This window comes from Panthera uncia, chromosome D1 (assembly GCF_023721935.1).
Source record: "Panthera uncia isolate 11264 chromosome D1, Puncia_PCG_1.0, whole genome shotgun sequence".
NCBI lineage: Eukaryota > Metazoa > Chordata > Mammalia > Carnivora > Felidae > Panthera > Panthera uncia.
Genome location: NC_064808.1, coordinates 57,132,162 through 57,144,153, shown reverse-complemented (window position 1 = coordinate 57,144,153; position 11,992 = coordinate 57,132,162).

Sequence of the window (11,992 nt, the reverse complement as noted above, 5' to 3'; positions counted from 1 at the left end):
GAACTGCAGGACCCCTCTGCAGGGTTCCCTTTGGCAGGATGGGGGTGAGGGTCCTGCAGGGGGCCTGAGACCCAGCCCAATTCCTGCTATTATTTAAAGCTGTGGCAAGACAAACATGAACAACACATGAATATTCAGGGCTGCTCCTAAGCCCTGCCCACTGACAAGCCCCTCCCTTTTCCCCTCCAGTTCCTTCCCATCCTTCCCCTCTAAGCAGGGTCTCCCAAAGCCAGTAGAGCCTCTTACTTTGGGAATGGAAACGGAGCTGGAGGGTAGCCTTTGGAGGGCCAGGTCAGAGGGCAACAGGGAGGGGGAAAGACTCAACAAAAGAAATGAAACCTGTTTACTTTCCTAAGAATAAATACAGAGGGAGGTTTCACTACTGTCCAAGATGTAGAAAACTAGAAATAGTGTTGCTCCTGCCTTTTCTCTCTCTCTCTCAATCTCAATCTCTCTCTCTCTCTCTCTCTCTCTCACATACACACACACACACACACACACACACACACACACAAACACACTCACTCACACACACACACCAGATAAACCACAAAGCACAACTTTTCTTGAATCCATCAGAGATCTGAGGTCAGAGGACAACCAGTACTCTGACTCCCTTGGAGGGACAGGCTTTCCAAGGAAAGATGAAACCGGAGACTGGCTCACCTGTGACAGAGCTAGACGTTGTATGGCCACCATACAGGCAGAGAAGCAGAAAACAGCTACAAGTTTCATAACCGCTAATGGCTGAGTGTTAGCTAGCATGACAGTATGGAGCCCCAGACTCAAGGAGGGTTTTGACATATTTCGAGGCTCTTTCCCATGGACCTCTACCAGGTACTTACAAGAAATGTTGTAGAGAGCCACCTCTGGGGGTGCAGATGTGCAGGAGGAGTACTAGAGGAAAGTACTGTCCCCCTGCCAAGACCCCTCTCTCATATGGAACAGAGCCTTTAAGCTACTTGGGCAGGGGCAGCAAGTCTTGCTCCAAAGGGCATGAGCAAAATCCCATTGCTAATGAGAGAAGAATACAAGAAAAATACCCTGCACTAGTAGAATGCAGAAAACTGTCCCACATCCAGAATCTTGAACTGATATCACAAGTCTATTGCTGCTGGAAGAAGGCAGGAAATCCTATCCAGGGCAAGACTCACCAGAGATTCAAGGCAGAGGGACAAGGCTTCCATGGGGAGGAGGGACACAGATGCCAAGAAAGCCCCACCCCTGAGACCCATGCACACAGAGCCAGCCTAAGACTGAGGCAGGAGCACAGCAAGGAAAACACCTCCCGGGGCCCAAAACAAGTCTCTTGTAAGACTGAGTAACAAACAAATCCGTTTACTACTGGGGAAGGAGAAAAATGTGGAGAGTGAGTCCTTCTGTGGTGAAGAAGTGCAGGGATGGTTGAAGTCTGAGGAGGGCGTCACTAAGAAAAATCTTCTAGGGGTGCCTGGGTGGCTCAGTCGGTTAAGCGGCCGACTTCGGCTCAGGTCATGATCTCGCGGTCCGTGAGTTCGAGCCGCGTCGGGCTCTGTGCTGACAGCTCAGAGCCTGGAGCCTGTTTCAGATTCTGTGTCTCCCTCTCTCTGACCCTCCCCGTTCATGCTCTGTCTCTCTCTGTCTCAAAAATAAATAAACATTAAAAAAAAAATTAAAAAAAAAAAAAAGAAAAATCTTCTAATCCTAAACATGAGGCAATTCTAGGGAAATTTGAAATCTGCAATGCACTGAAGATATAAGGTAACAACAACAACAGCAACAAACACAAACACTGCTCAACTCCTTATCGGATCGACTCAATCCCACTCATTAATGGTCTGACAGAACTGGAGGCATGCCTATTCCCAGGTGTAAAGACTTTTATCTTAGTCTCTACTTTATCTTATCTATTCTACAATGTCTGGCATTTTGATAAAAAATACCAGATACATCAAAAGAGCAAGAAACAAACGACCCATTGTCCAGAGACAAAGCAATCAATAAAACCAGATTCAGAGATAATCCAGATGGTGGAACTATCTGAGGAGGACTGTAAAATAAATAGAAATAATATGTTATAGAATCTAGTGGGAAAAGTGGACACTACACAAGAACAGATGGAGAAGTTTCAGTAAAGAGATGGAAACTATACGATTGAATCTAAAGAAAATTCTAGAAATAAAAATCACAGTACTTGAGATGAAAATTCCTTCAATGGCTCATCAATCGGCCAAAAGTGACCGAGGAATGGATCAGTGAAGATAGGCCAATAGAAATTACCCAGACTAAAACACAGAGGAAAGAAGAATGACAAGGAGCAAACAAAAACAGAAAATCAAGAGCTCTGAGACGATATCAAACAGTCTAAAGTAAGTGTAACTGAACTCCAGAAAGTAGAGTGAAAATGAGATGTCCTTGTTCAAGAGGAGGATAAAGACATGAACTACCTTGGATTTCGGTAAATTCATGATGATCTTTTAACTTTTAAGAAACCACTAGGAAGATAAAAACAGAATGTATATCTTTCAGACTTGTAGAGGGAAAAATGGAATTGCACTAAATAATCCAAATGAAGGGGAGAAAGGGGAGAAAAGGAAATAGAATGAAGGGAATAAATAGCACAAATAAATGATAGATATAAATCTACCATATCTGCTTTAAATATAAATAGAGCAAATACTGTAGCTCAATTACAGAGGTATTCTATTTATCAAAAGGCATTATAAAGAGTGAAAAGCAAGCCATAAAGTAAGGAAAACATGTGCATTACACTCCACCAGAAAAGAACAAATGCCCGGAATATATAAAGTTCAAAGATATATTAAGAAAGAGACAAGAATCAAATAGAAAAATGGGTGATAAACTTGAATAGGCACTTCATAAAGAGAAAAATCAAATAGCCAATAAGTACGTGAGAATAAATTCAACCTTAATAATCAGAAAAATAAAAATCAAAAATGTGATTATACTCAAAGTCATTTGTCATTAGGGAAATACAAATTAAAATGGCAGTGAGATTCTATTACACACTCATTGGAATGGCTGAAGTCCAAAAACCTGACAATACCAAATGCTGATGGGGATGTGAAACAACATGAACTCTCATTCATTGCTGGTGGGAATACAAAATGGTATAGCTACTTTGGAAGACAATCTGATTTTTTTTTTTAATTTTTTAAAAGTTTATTTATTTTGAGAGAGAGTGAGACAGAGCACAGTGGGGGAGGGGCAGAGAGAGAGGGAGACACGGAATCCGAAGCAGGTTCCAGGCTCTGAGATGTCAGCACAGAGCCCGACGTGGGGCTCGAACTCACCAACTGTGAGATCATGACCTGACACTTAACCGGCTGAGCCACCCAGGTGCCCCATGATAGTTTCTTAAACATAGACTTACCACACAACTCAGCAATCGCACTCCTGGGTATTTACTCAAGTCAATTGAAAACTGAACACAAAATCCTATACATGAATGTTTATAGCAACTTTATCCATAATTTCCATATATATATATATATATTTATTTATTTATTTATTTATTTACAGTTATTCTTTAAACTGTACATATATGTTTTATATACTCTTCTGCATATGTGTTTCTAAATTTAAAAATTATTAAAGAAGAGTATAGAAACATCTATTCCTACAGCACTAGCCTCTCTCTTTCCAGGCTCTTTAGCCTGCTAACCTCCGGAAAGCAGTCAACCCCATCCCCCTGCAGCCACACCACTGCTAGAGGCAATGTTGGTGTCACTTAGGCATGACCTTCACCCACTCTTGCAACCCTTCACGCCTTGCTCTCTAGTGCCACTCTTTCCACCATCAATGCATACTCCTGGCGATTCTTTCTGGTCTGGATAGCACTTATTCAGTCAACAACTATGTGCCAGGCATTGTTCTGTGATCAGTGGATACAGCAGGGAGGAAGACAAGGAAGTTTTTCCTCAGTGAGTTACATTACATTCTAGTACAGGAAGCACGTGTCAATAGATAAAAGGTGGTTTCAGGCACTAAATTCAATGACATAGGTAAAATAGGGTAATGTGGAATAGGAAGTAGGCTTTTGCCAGGATAGTCTGGGAAGACCTCTCTGAGAAGATGATTCTTGAGATGAAACAAAACTGATTGATGAAAAGGAAGCAGTTTCGTTTCACAAGTTGGTAGAACAGCCTTCTAGGTAAAAGTAACAGCAAGTACAAAGGTCCTGAGATAGGAATCCGCTTGCCACGTCCAGGAACAGAGAGAAAGCCACTGTGGCTGGAACATGGTGAATGAGGAGAAGGGAGGAAGATGAGGTTGGAGAGGTGTTCAAAGGTCAATCACACCAGGGATGGGGTTGGGGTGTTATACCAAGTGCAATGAAAAGCCAGCAGGTGTTCATGCGATACTTAACCCAAGAGGTATTTACAAAATTTAGAACTACTTTTTAGTGGCAGCTGAATTGAGGTATAATTCAAAACCACAAAATTCACCTGTTTAAAGTATAAAATTAAATTATTTTCACAATTTAATAAATAGTCACAGTTAGGCAATCACCTCCACAATCAATTTTATTATATCACACCAGAGAGAGAGAGAGAGAGAGAGAGAGAGAGAGAGAAAGGAGGGAGAAAGGAGGAGGGAAAGGGAGAGAAATACCCCTATACCCGTTAGTGGTCACTCCTTCCCACCTCTACCCCCAAGGCCCAGGCAACCACTGATCTACTTTCTGTATGAATTTGTGTATTCTGGACATTTTATATCAGTGAAATTATACATCTTTTGTGACTGCTTCCTTCATTTAGCATAATATTTTCTTTTCGTTTGGGGTTGGGTTTTTTTGGCTTTCTTAGTGTGAAAGGTTTTGTTTTGTTTTGTTTCCCCTTCACGCATTTTTCTGTTTGTTCTATTAATAAGAAAGGGATGTTGAAGCTTCTAGGCATTATTGTAAATGTATCTATTTCTCCTTGCAATTCTACCAGTTTTCTCTAATATAGTTGGGAATTCTGTTATTACATGCATATGTTTTTTATAATTATGTCCTTTTGATGAATTGACCCCTTTCTCATTAGGAACCAATGTTCTTTATCTCTGATAAGATTCTTTGCTTTGAGATCTACTTTATCTGATATTAAGAGAGTCAATCCAACTTTTTTGCATTCTGTCTCTCGGGATCTATTTTTCAATCTGTTTGCTTTTAACCTATCTTAGACTTTACTTTTAAAGTGTGTTTCTTGGTGACAACATATAGCTGGGTCTTGGTTTTATATTTAATGTAGTGATCTATGCCTTTTAATTGGGGGCATATCATTTACACTTAATGTGGTTAGGTTTAAATCTATCATCTTACTATTTGATCTCTCTCTTCTTTGTTCCCATGTACACTCACCCAGTTTCCCTTAATGACAACATCCTACATAAACACAGTGTATTGTCAAAACCATCACCTTCATTTTTAAAACTTATTTTCAGTGGGTACAGAATTGTAGGTTGATAGTTATTTTCAGCACTTTAAAGGTGTTGTTCCTCTCTCTACTTGCTTGAGTTGTTTCCTGGGGGGGAAAAATAGGTTTTTTTCCCTTTATATTGTAATGCGTCTTTTCCCCTCTGGTGCTTTTAAGGTTTTTCTTTTTATCACTGATTTTGAGTAAATGATTGAGGTGTCTTGGTATACTCTTTCATGGTTCTTGTACTTGGAATTCCTCGAACTTCTTGCATATGTGGGTTCATAGTTTTTACCAAATTCGGGAAAATGCTGCCTGTTATTTTCAGGTATTTTTTTTTTTTCTTTTCCTCCCTTTCATTTCCCCAGGATACCAAATTATTCATGTTAGACCATTTGAAGTTGCCTCATGGTTAACTGATGCTCTGTTCATTTTTAAAGTGTTTCTTCTTACTCTGTTTTATTTTAGATTATTTCTATTATTGTCATTAAGTACACTGTATTTCTTCTGAAATGCCTAGTCTGCTGTTAACCCCATTCACTATATAAATAGTGATATATATGATGATATAGATCAGATATTGTAATATTCATCTCTAGAAGTTTGATTTGGATTTCTTTGTATCTTCTATGTCTCCATTTAACATCTGAACACATATATGCAGTTACAATAACTTTCTTAATGTCCTTGCCTGCTAATTTTTACATCTGTGCTGATCCTGGTCTGTTTTGATCGCTTGATTTTTCTCATTGTAGGTTGTATTTTTCTGCTTCTTTGAATTTTTGATCATTTTTACTTGATGCTGGTAGTAACGAGTGTTACCTTGTAGAGTGCTGGATATTTTTGCATTTCTATTCCTTCATTTGCAGTTCTATTCCTTGAACTTTGTTCTGGGATGTAGTTATATTAGTTGGAAACAGTTTCATCCTTTGGGGTATTTCTTTTAAAATGTGTGGGGCAGGATGAGAGCAGCGTTTAGTGCAGGGTTTGCTGTTTCTCACCAGGCTTTTCCGAGTGCTCTACCTAAAACGCCGTGAAATACAAAGTGTTCCAGGTGCCTGGGGGGTACCAACATAATTCCTGGCTCTGTGTGAGTGCCAGCTACTGTTTCCTCTAATCCTTCCAGGTGGTTCTTTCCCTACTCTTGGATTATTTCTTCATACACACCTACTTACCCCAGTAGTAGTACCCCAGTGAATACTTGCGGAGTCCCTCTGCAGATCTCAGGAGTGCTCTCTCTGTGAAGCTCTCCCCTTTCCAGTACTTTGTCCTGCACATTCGATCCACCTCAATCTCTCTGGGCTCTTGGTTTGGTCTTCTCGACTCAGGGAGTCCATCAGGCTCTGCCTGGGTTCCCCTCCTTGCGCTGGGGCTTGGAAATTCTATCCTGTGTTTCCCATCTCTCAAGAATCACTGTGCTTTGATACTTGATGTCCAATGTCTTGAAAACCATTGTTTCATATATTTTGTTTGATTGTTGTTGTTGCAGGCAGAAGAGAAAATCTAGTCTGTTACTCCATACTGGCCAGAAATCAGAAGAACATGGCCTCGGGGGTCATATTGAGGCATGTTTGCCGGTTGGAATGATCTAGGAGAGAGAAACTGAGAAGTGTCTTCACTGGGGTCTCCCTAGCAGAGCCCTGAGACAAAAGTATCAATCATTCATTTAGGAGGGAAATCCCAGGAAACATTTTACAGGAGTGGAGAAGTGAGGCAGGGAGCAGAAGACAGCAACTAAAGGCAACATTATCAAGCAAGTTACCACTATAGGTAATGGGGGCTTGATGTGGGGAAAATACCTCAGACTTATCCCAAATTAAGAGAGGAGAGAACTGGCTTATTTTTACATCTGTTCCTATCAATCCTTGGTTGACCGAGGGGCATAAATTTCCCAGCACTTCAGTGCCTACATGGGGCAGAGCAGGCCCCTGTAGGCAGAGAAAGCCCTTGGGCAGAGAGGTACAATGCTGGCAGATGGAGTTGGCCAGCCTGTCCTGAGATGGAAAGGCCTAGAAGGGCAGTGAGTGGAGCACTGACAGCAAGCATCTCAGCACATGCTAATGATCGTCACAGTGGTTCCAGTATTTAGCCCACACAATATGAGGCAAGGTCATCGTCTGGAGGTGGAGATTCGAGGGCGGAGGAAATGTCATTCTCAGGCAGGGTGTCCCAACCGAGACTGCATGAGTCCCATGTTCTACAGCTGTTGATCAGTCTTGTGTGCACGTTTTCCCCATCGCGTTCCCACAGTGTGGAGTCCACAAGGCCGTGTACGGCATGCACCATAGATGTGGTGGAGGCAGCAAGTAGTGAACAGAGCACTAAACCGTGAGCCTGGTTCGGCCATTACTGAGCAGTGTGATGTCAGAAATTGTTCCCCTGATTGGTAAAATGGTGCTAACTTACCTCTCAGGACTACTGTAATAATGTGAAGAGGAACAGGGAACGTGAGACCAGCCTATAAACCTTAAAGCACTGTGCACACAGAGGTATTATTACTACCAGAGGCCACCTGCTACTTGTATGATGCCCCAGGCCAGGAGTCACTAAAGATAAGCTTCCTAACAAAACCTAATAAAACTAAAGGTCACAAGAAAATCTCTGGAAGGTCAAATAAAGACTTGATATGGAAAGTGTGGTCTGTGGTCCAACAGCACTGGCATTACCTGAAATCATTTTTAAAATGCAGAATTAAGATTCCAGGCTACAACTGAATCCCAATCTACTGAACCAGAATCTGCATTTTAACAAGATCCTCAGGTAGTTCAAACGCAAACTAAAGAAGGAGATTCTCAGATCTTATCATTGGGGTCAAGCCCTGCTTCTTTCCCCTCACTTAGCCCTCTGATTTCTGGGGCAGCTCAGTCAGCTGCCTCCACCTTAGATTCTGGACTCCAGTCTAGGTTTGCTGCAGGGAGAGACTGAGCCCAAACTACCCCTCCTCTTACTCCTTTAGCAAAGATCTCTATTCTCGTAGCTGAGACAGAAAATTATAACTATGCTCACGATAATGATTCTGAAGAAATAAGAGTGGGTAGGATCACGTTCACAAAAGTACAATAATGCATTTCTGAAGTTTACCATCTAAAATGGTTAAAATTAACAACAACAACAACAACAACAACAACAACAATGTCCTGTTGCTTGATTTATTTGAACTGTGGCAATCCGGAAAAGTCGTCAGTACAAAATGACTCATTCCCTGAGGGTTCTGAATAAGATTCTAAAATCACCACCCATGGTTTTCCTGCGCTTTGAAGTGACAGAACAAATGACAACAGAGATGGGCACTGTCCTCTGGGTCCAGAGCGGCCGATATACAAACATTTCACAACAATAACATCCTCATCCAAAAACAACCTGCAATAGGGATGTTATTTCTGGATTTGCTCGTGCATTTTAGTTAATGAGCACTTGTGCACCTGTGGGCAGAGCCCTAGGGCCAGCCTGGGAGTTTTCTATACGGCTGATGAACAAACGTGTTGGTGCCTCTTCCACACCAAGTATTTTTCTAAGGCCATGAAGATGAATCCAACTCTCAGAGCAAAACTTTTGAGGAGCAAAAATTAGGAGCCATAAAGGAGATACAGATGAGGGGGTGAAGGGGAAGAAAGTCAGGGAAGCATCCCAGGTGACCTTGGAGATGGAGTGAGAAGGGGGTCTCGTCAATCATCAGAGGTGAGTGCATTGCGTGAGGAGGGAGCAAATAGCCTGTGCAAGGCACAGTGAAAGGACTTGTCAGGGTTCTTATTCCAGCGGGACAACAATCTAACGCTAATGTAGAAAAACTCAAAATAGCCTTTAAATGATGTAACAAACTGTGGGTAACTCGGGTGTGTAACAGCCTCCAGGTGACTGCTCTGAGTTTCCTGCCATCTAGTCACCCCACACCCCATCTTAGGGTGTTCTGCCTAGTTCATTCTACTCCCTTATTCCAGCCTCAGCTCTGAGGTTGCCTTTTTGTTGAGGTCTCCACCCCACCCCAAAACCTGACCTTTCCTCTTCTCAACATGGATCAGGATGCCACAGACAGGTAGTAACACAGCAGGAAGTATGAATCAGAAGGGAGCTGATCTTTGTTTGCGGCAACCTGAAGCTAAGGGACTTCTAGGAAATTCCATCAGGGATGTCTCAAGGCAGTGGACCTTGGCTCAGGGAAGAGATGTCAACTGTAGATAGAAAATTGAGGCAGATGTATCTACCCACCTGCCCACTTCGGTCCCTGCATATCTTTTCTCTTCTGTTATAACAGATGAAGCCAGCACCTCCACAAACCCCATCTCCTCTCACTATTCAAGAGCAGTGCACCAGCAATTCCCCTCTGTTCTGCACTATAAACTTTCTCCTCTGCATTGGATCAATCACATCAGGAATCTCATTTCCTTCAATTAGAAAACAACTAGACTCTTGACCCCATTTGCCTTTCCAGCAACTGCATCATATCAGCTGCTCTTTACAGCAATCTATTGAATTATCTGTGTTTTCAGCTCTAATTCTCTCCTCACATCCTCCTCTAGCTTTTGTCCCCAGCTCCATCAAAATTGCTCTTTCCAATGTCACCAGTGACTTTACATGAGTAAAGTCCTCCTGACCCTTATGTGCTTGACTGCACAGGGATTAGAATCTTGAACCCCTCTTCTACCTACCTAACTTGACTTCTCCACTTGATGTCTAATAGGAGTCTTAAATTTAATTTATCCCAAACTGAGCCCTTGATACTCTCCTTCAAAATTAGATCCTCCCACAGTCTTTCCTATGTCAGTTAATGGCTAGTGTACTCTTCCAAATTTCTCAGGACAAAACCTTAGTGTTGAGAATCATGTCAGCAAAATGGCAGAGTAGAGAGCTCCAAGCTCCTACCCTACCCACAGAAACTGAAATACAAGCAGAAACTTTCAGAACCAACTTTGTCAGAACTCTGGAAAACAGTCAAAGATTTATAGCAACAACCAAATGCTGAATCAAGAAAAAGACAACTTTGAAAGTGTAGGGTGGTTAGTAGGGACTGGGGGAAGGTGGGAAGGGAGAATTATTGTATTATGGCTACACAGTCTCAGTTTGGGATGATGAAAAGGTTCTGGAAATGGACAGTGGTGATGTTTGCACAACAAGATGAATGTACATAACGCCACTGAAGTGTGTGCTTAAAAATAGTTAAAATGGGGCGCCTGGGTGGCGCAGTTGGTTGAGCGTCTGACTTCAGCCAGGTCACGATCTCGCGGTCCGTGAGTTCGAGCCCCGCGTCGGGCTCTGGGCTGATGGCTCGGAGCCTGGAGCCTGTTTCCGATTCTGTGTCTCCCTCTCTCTCTGCCCCTCCCCCGTTCATGCTCTGTCTCTCTCTGTCCCAAAAATAAATAAAAAACGTTGAAAAAAAATTAAAAAAAAAAATAGTTAAAATGGTAGGTTTTATCTTACGTATATTTTACCACATTAAAAAAATGAGACAGAAAAAAAACTATAGAAAAGCTTTGTGGCATTTCTACTAGCCTTCACCCTACCTTCTCCCCGGCTAAGCAATGATTTTAAAGATGCCTGTGTTGCCAGGGTAGGGCCCTGGTTCCTGCCTTTGAAAGGAACACGGCAGTTATTTGCAAATCATTGTGTACATTTATTCTAACTTACCTCAGGGCTATTTGAAGGACTGAAGCAAGGCAGTCATCTCTGTTTCACCTAACTCAGAACTCAGTCAGGCTGGAAATGCCAGAATACATTGCTTGAAAACATGGTAAGGCTGACAAACAACCTGCAGACAGCTAAGGCAAAAGATTACGGTTGGGACAAAATAGACCACTTAAGGCCTGGGAGAAAAAGCTGAGGAGTTTCTTTGGGAAATTAGGGCATTCAAAAGCACTTGTATATGAAAAAGGAATTTGGAAAGCCATATACATGCTTAGAAAAGAACTGAGAGGACTTCCAGCTTTCACCTCAGGTCAGTCCCTAGGCTCAGTGGAAGTCTGGGTAATGCTGAAGGACCACAGAACAAGACCAAGAGGTGTGAGTGTATGTATGTGTGTTTGCTTAGCTCCTGGGGTTCAAGGAGATCTCTGTCAAAACACTAGTTGAACACATGCTGAAGAATAGAGACTTCAGTGACCACATACGAAAAGGAATACAGTCTTGGGCAGGGGGCAGGGAACAGTGAGGAGGCATCAGTAGACAAATGAACCACAACAGCCTTTAACGGTCAGGAAAGAAGAAAAGAAAAAAGAAAAAAACTGCAGCAAACCCTGCAGGAAAGGGAAAATCGGATTTCCAGTTACCATACCATAATATTCAAAGGTTCACTTTTCAACAAATCACAAAGTATACACATGAGAAAAATATGAGTCATTAAAAGGAACTAAATCAATTGACTCACACAGTCCCCAAGAAAAGCCAGACATTGGACTTACTACACAATGACTTTAAAATAACTGCTTTATATGCACTCAATGAGCCAAAGGATAACATGGAAATATGGAAAAAAGAATAAAGGAAATACGGAAAGTGATATATGAACAAAATGAGGATATCAATAAAGATAAATTATAAAAAGGAACCAAAAAGGGGCGCCTGGGTGGCTCAGTCAGTTAAGTGTCCAACTTCGGCTCAGG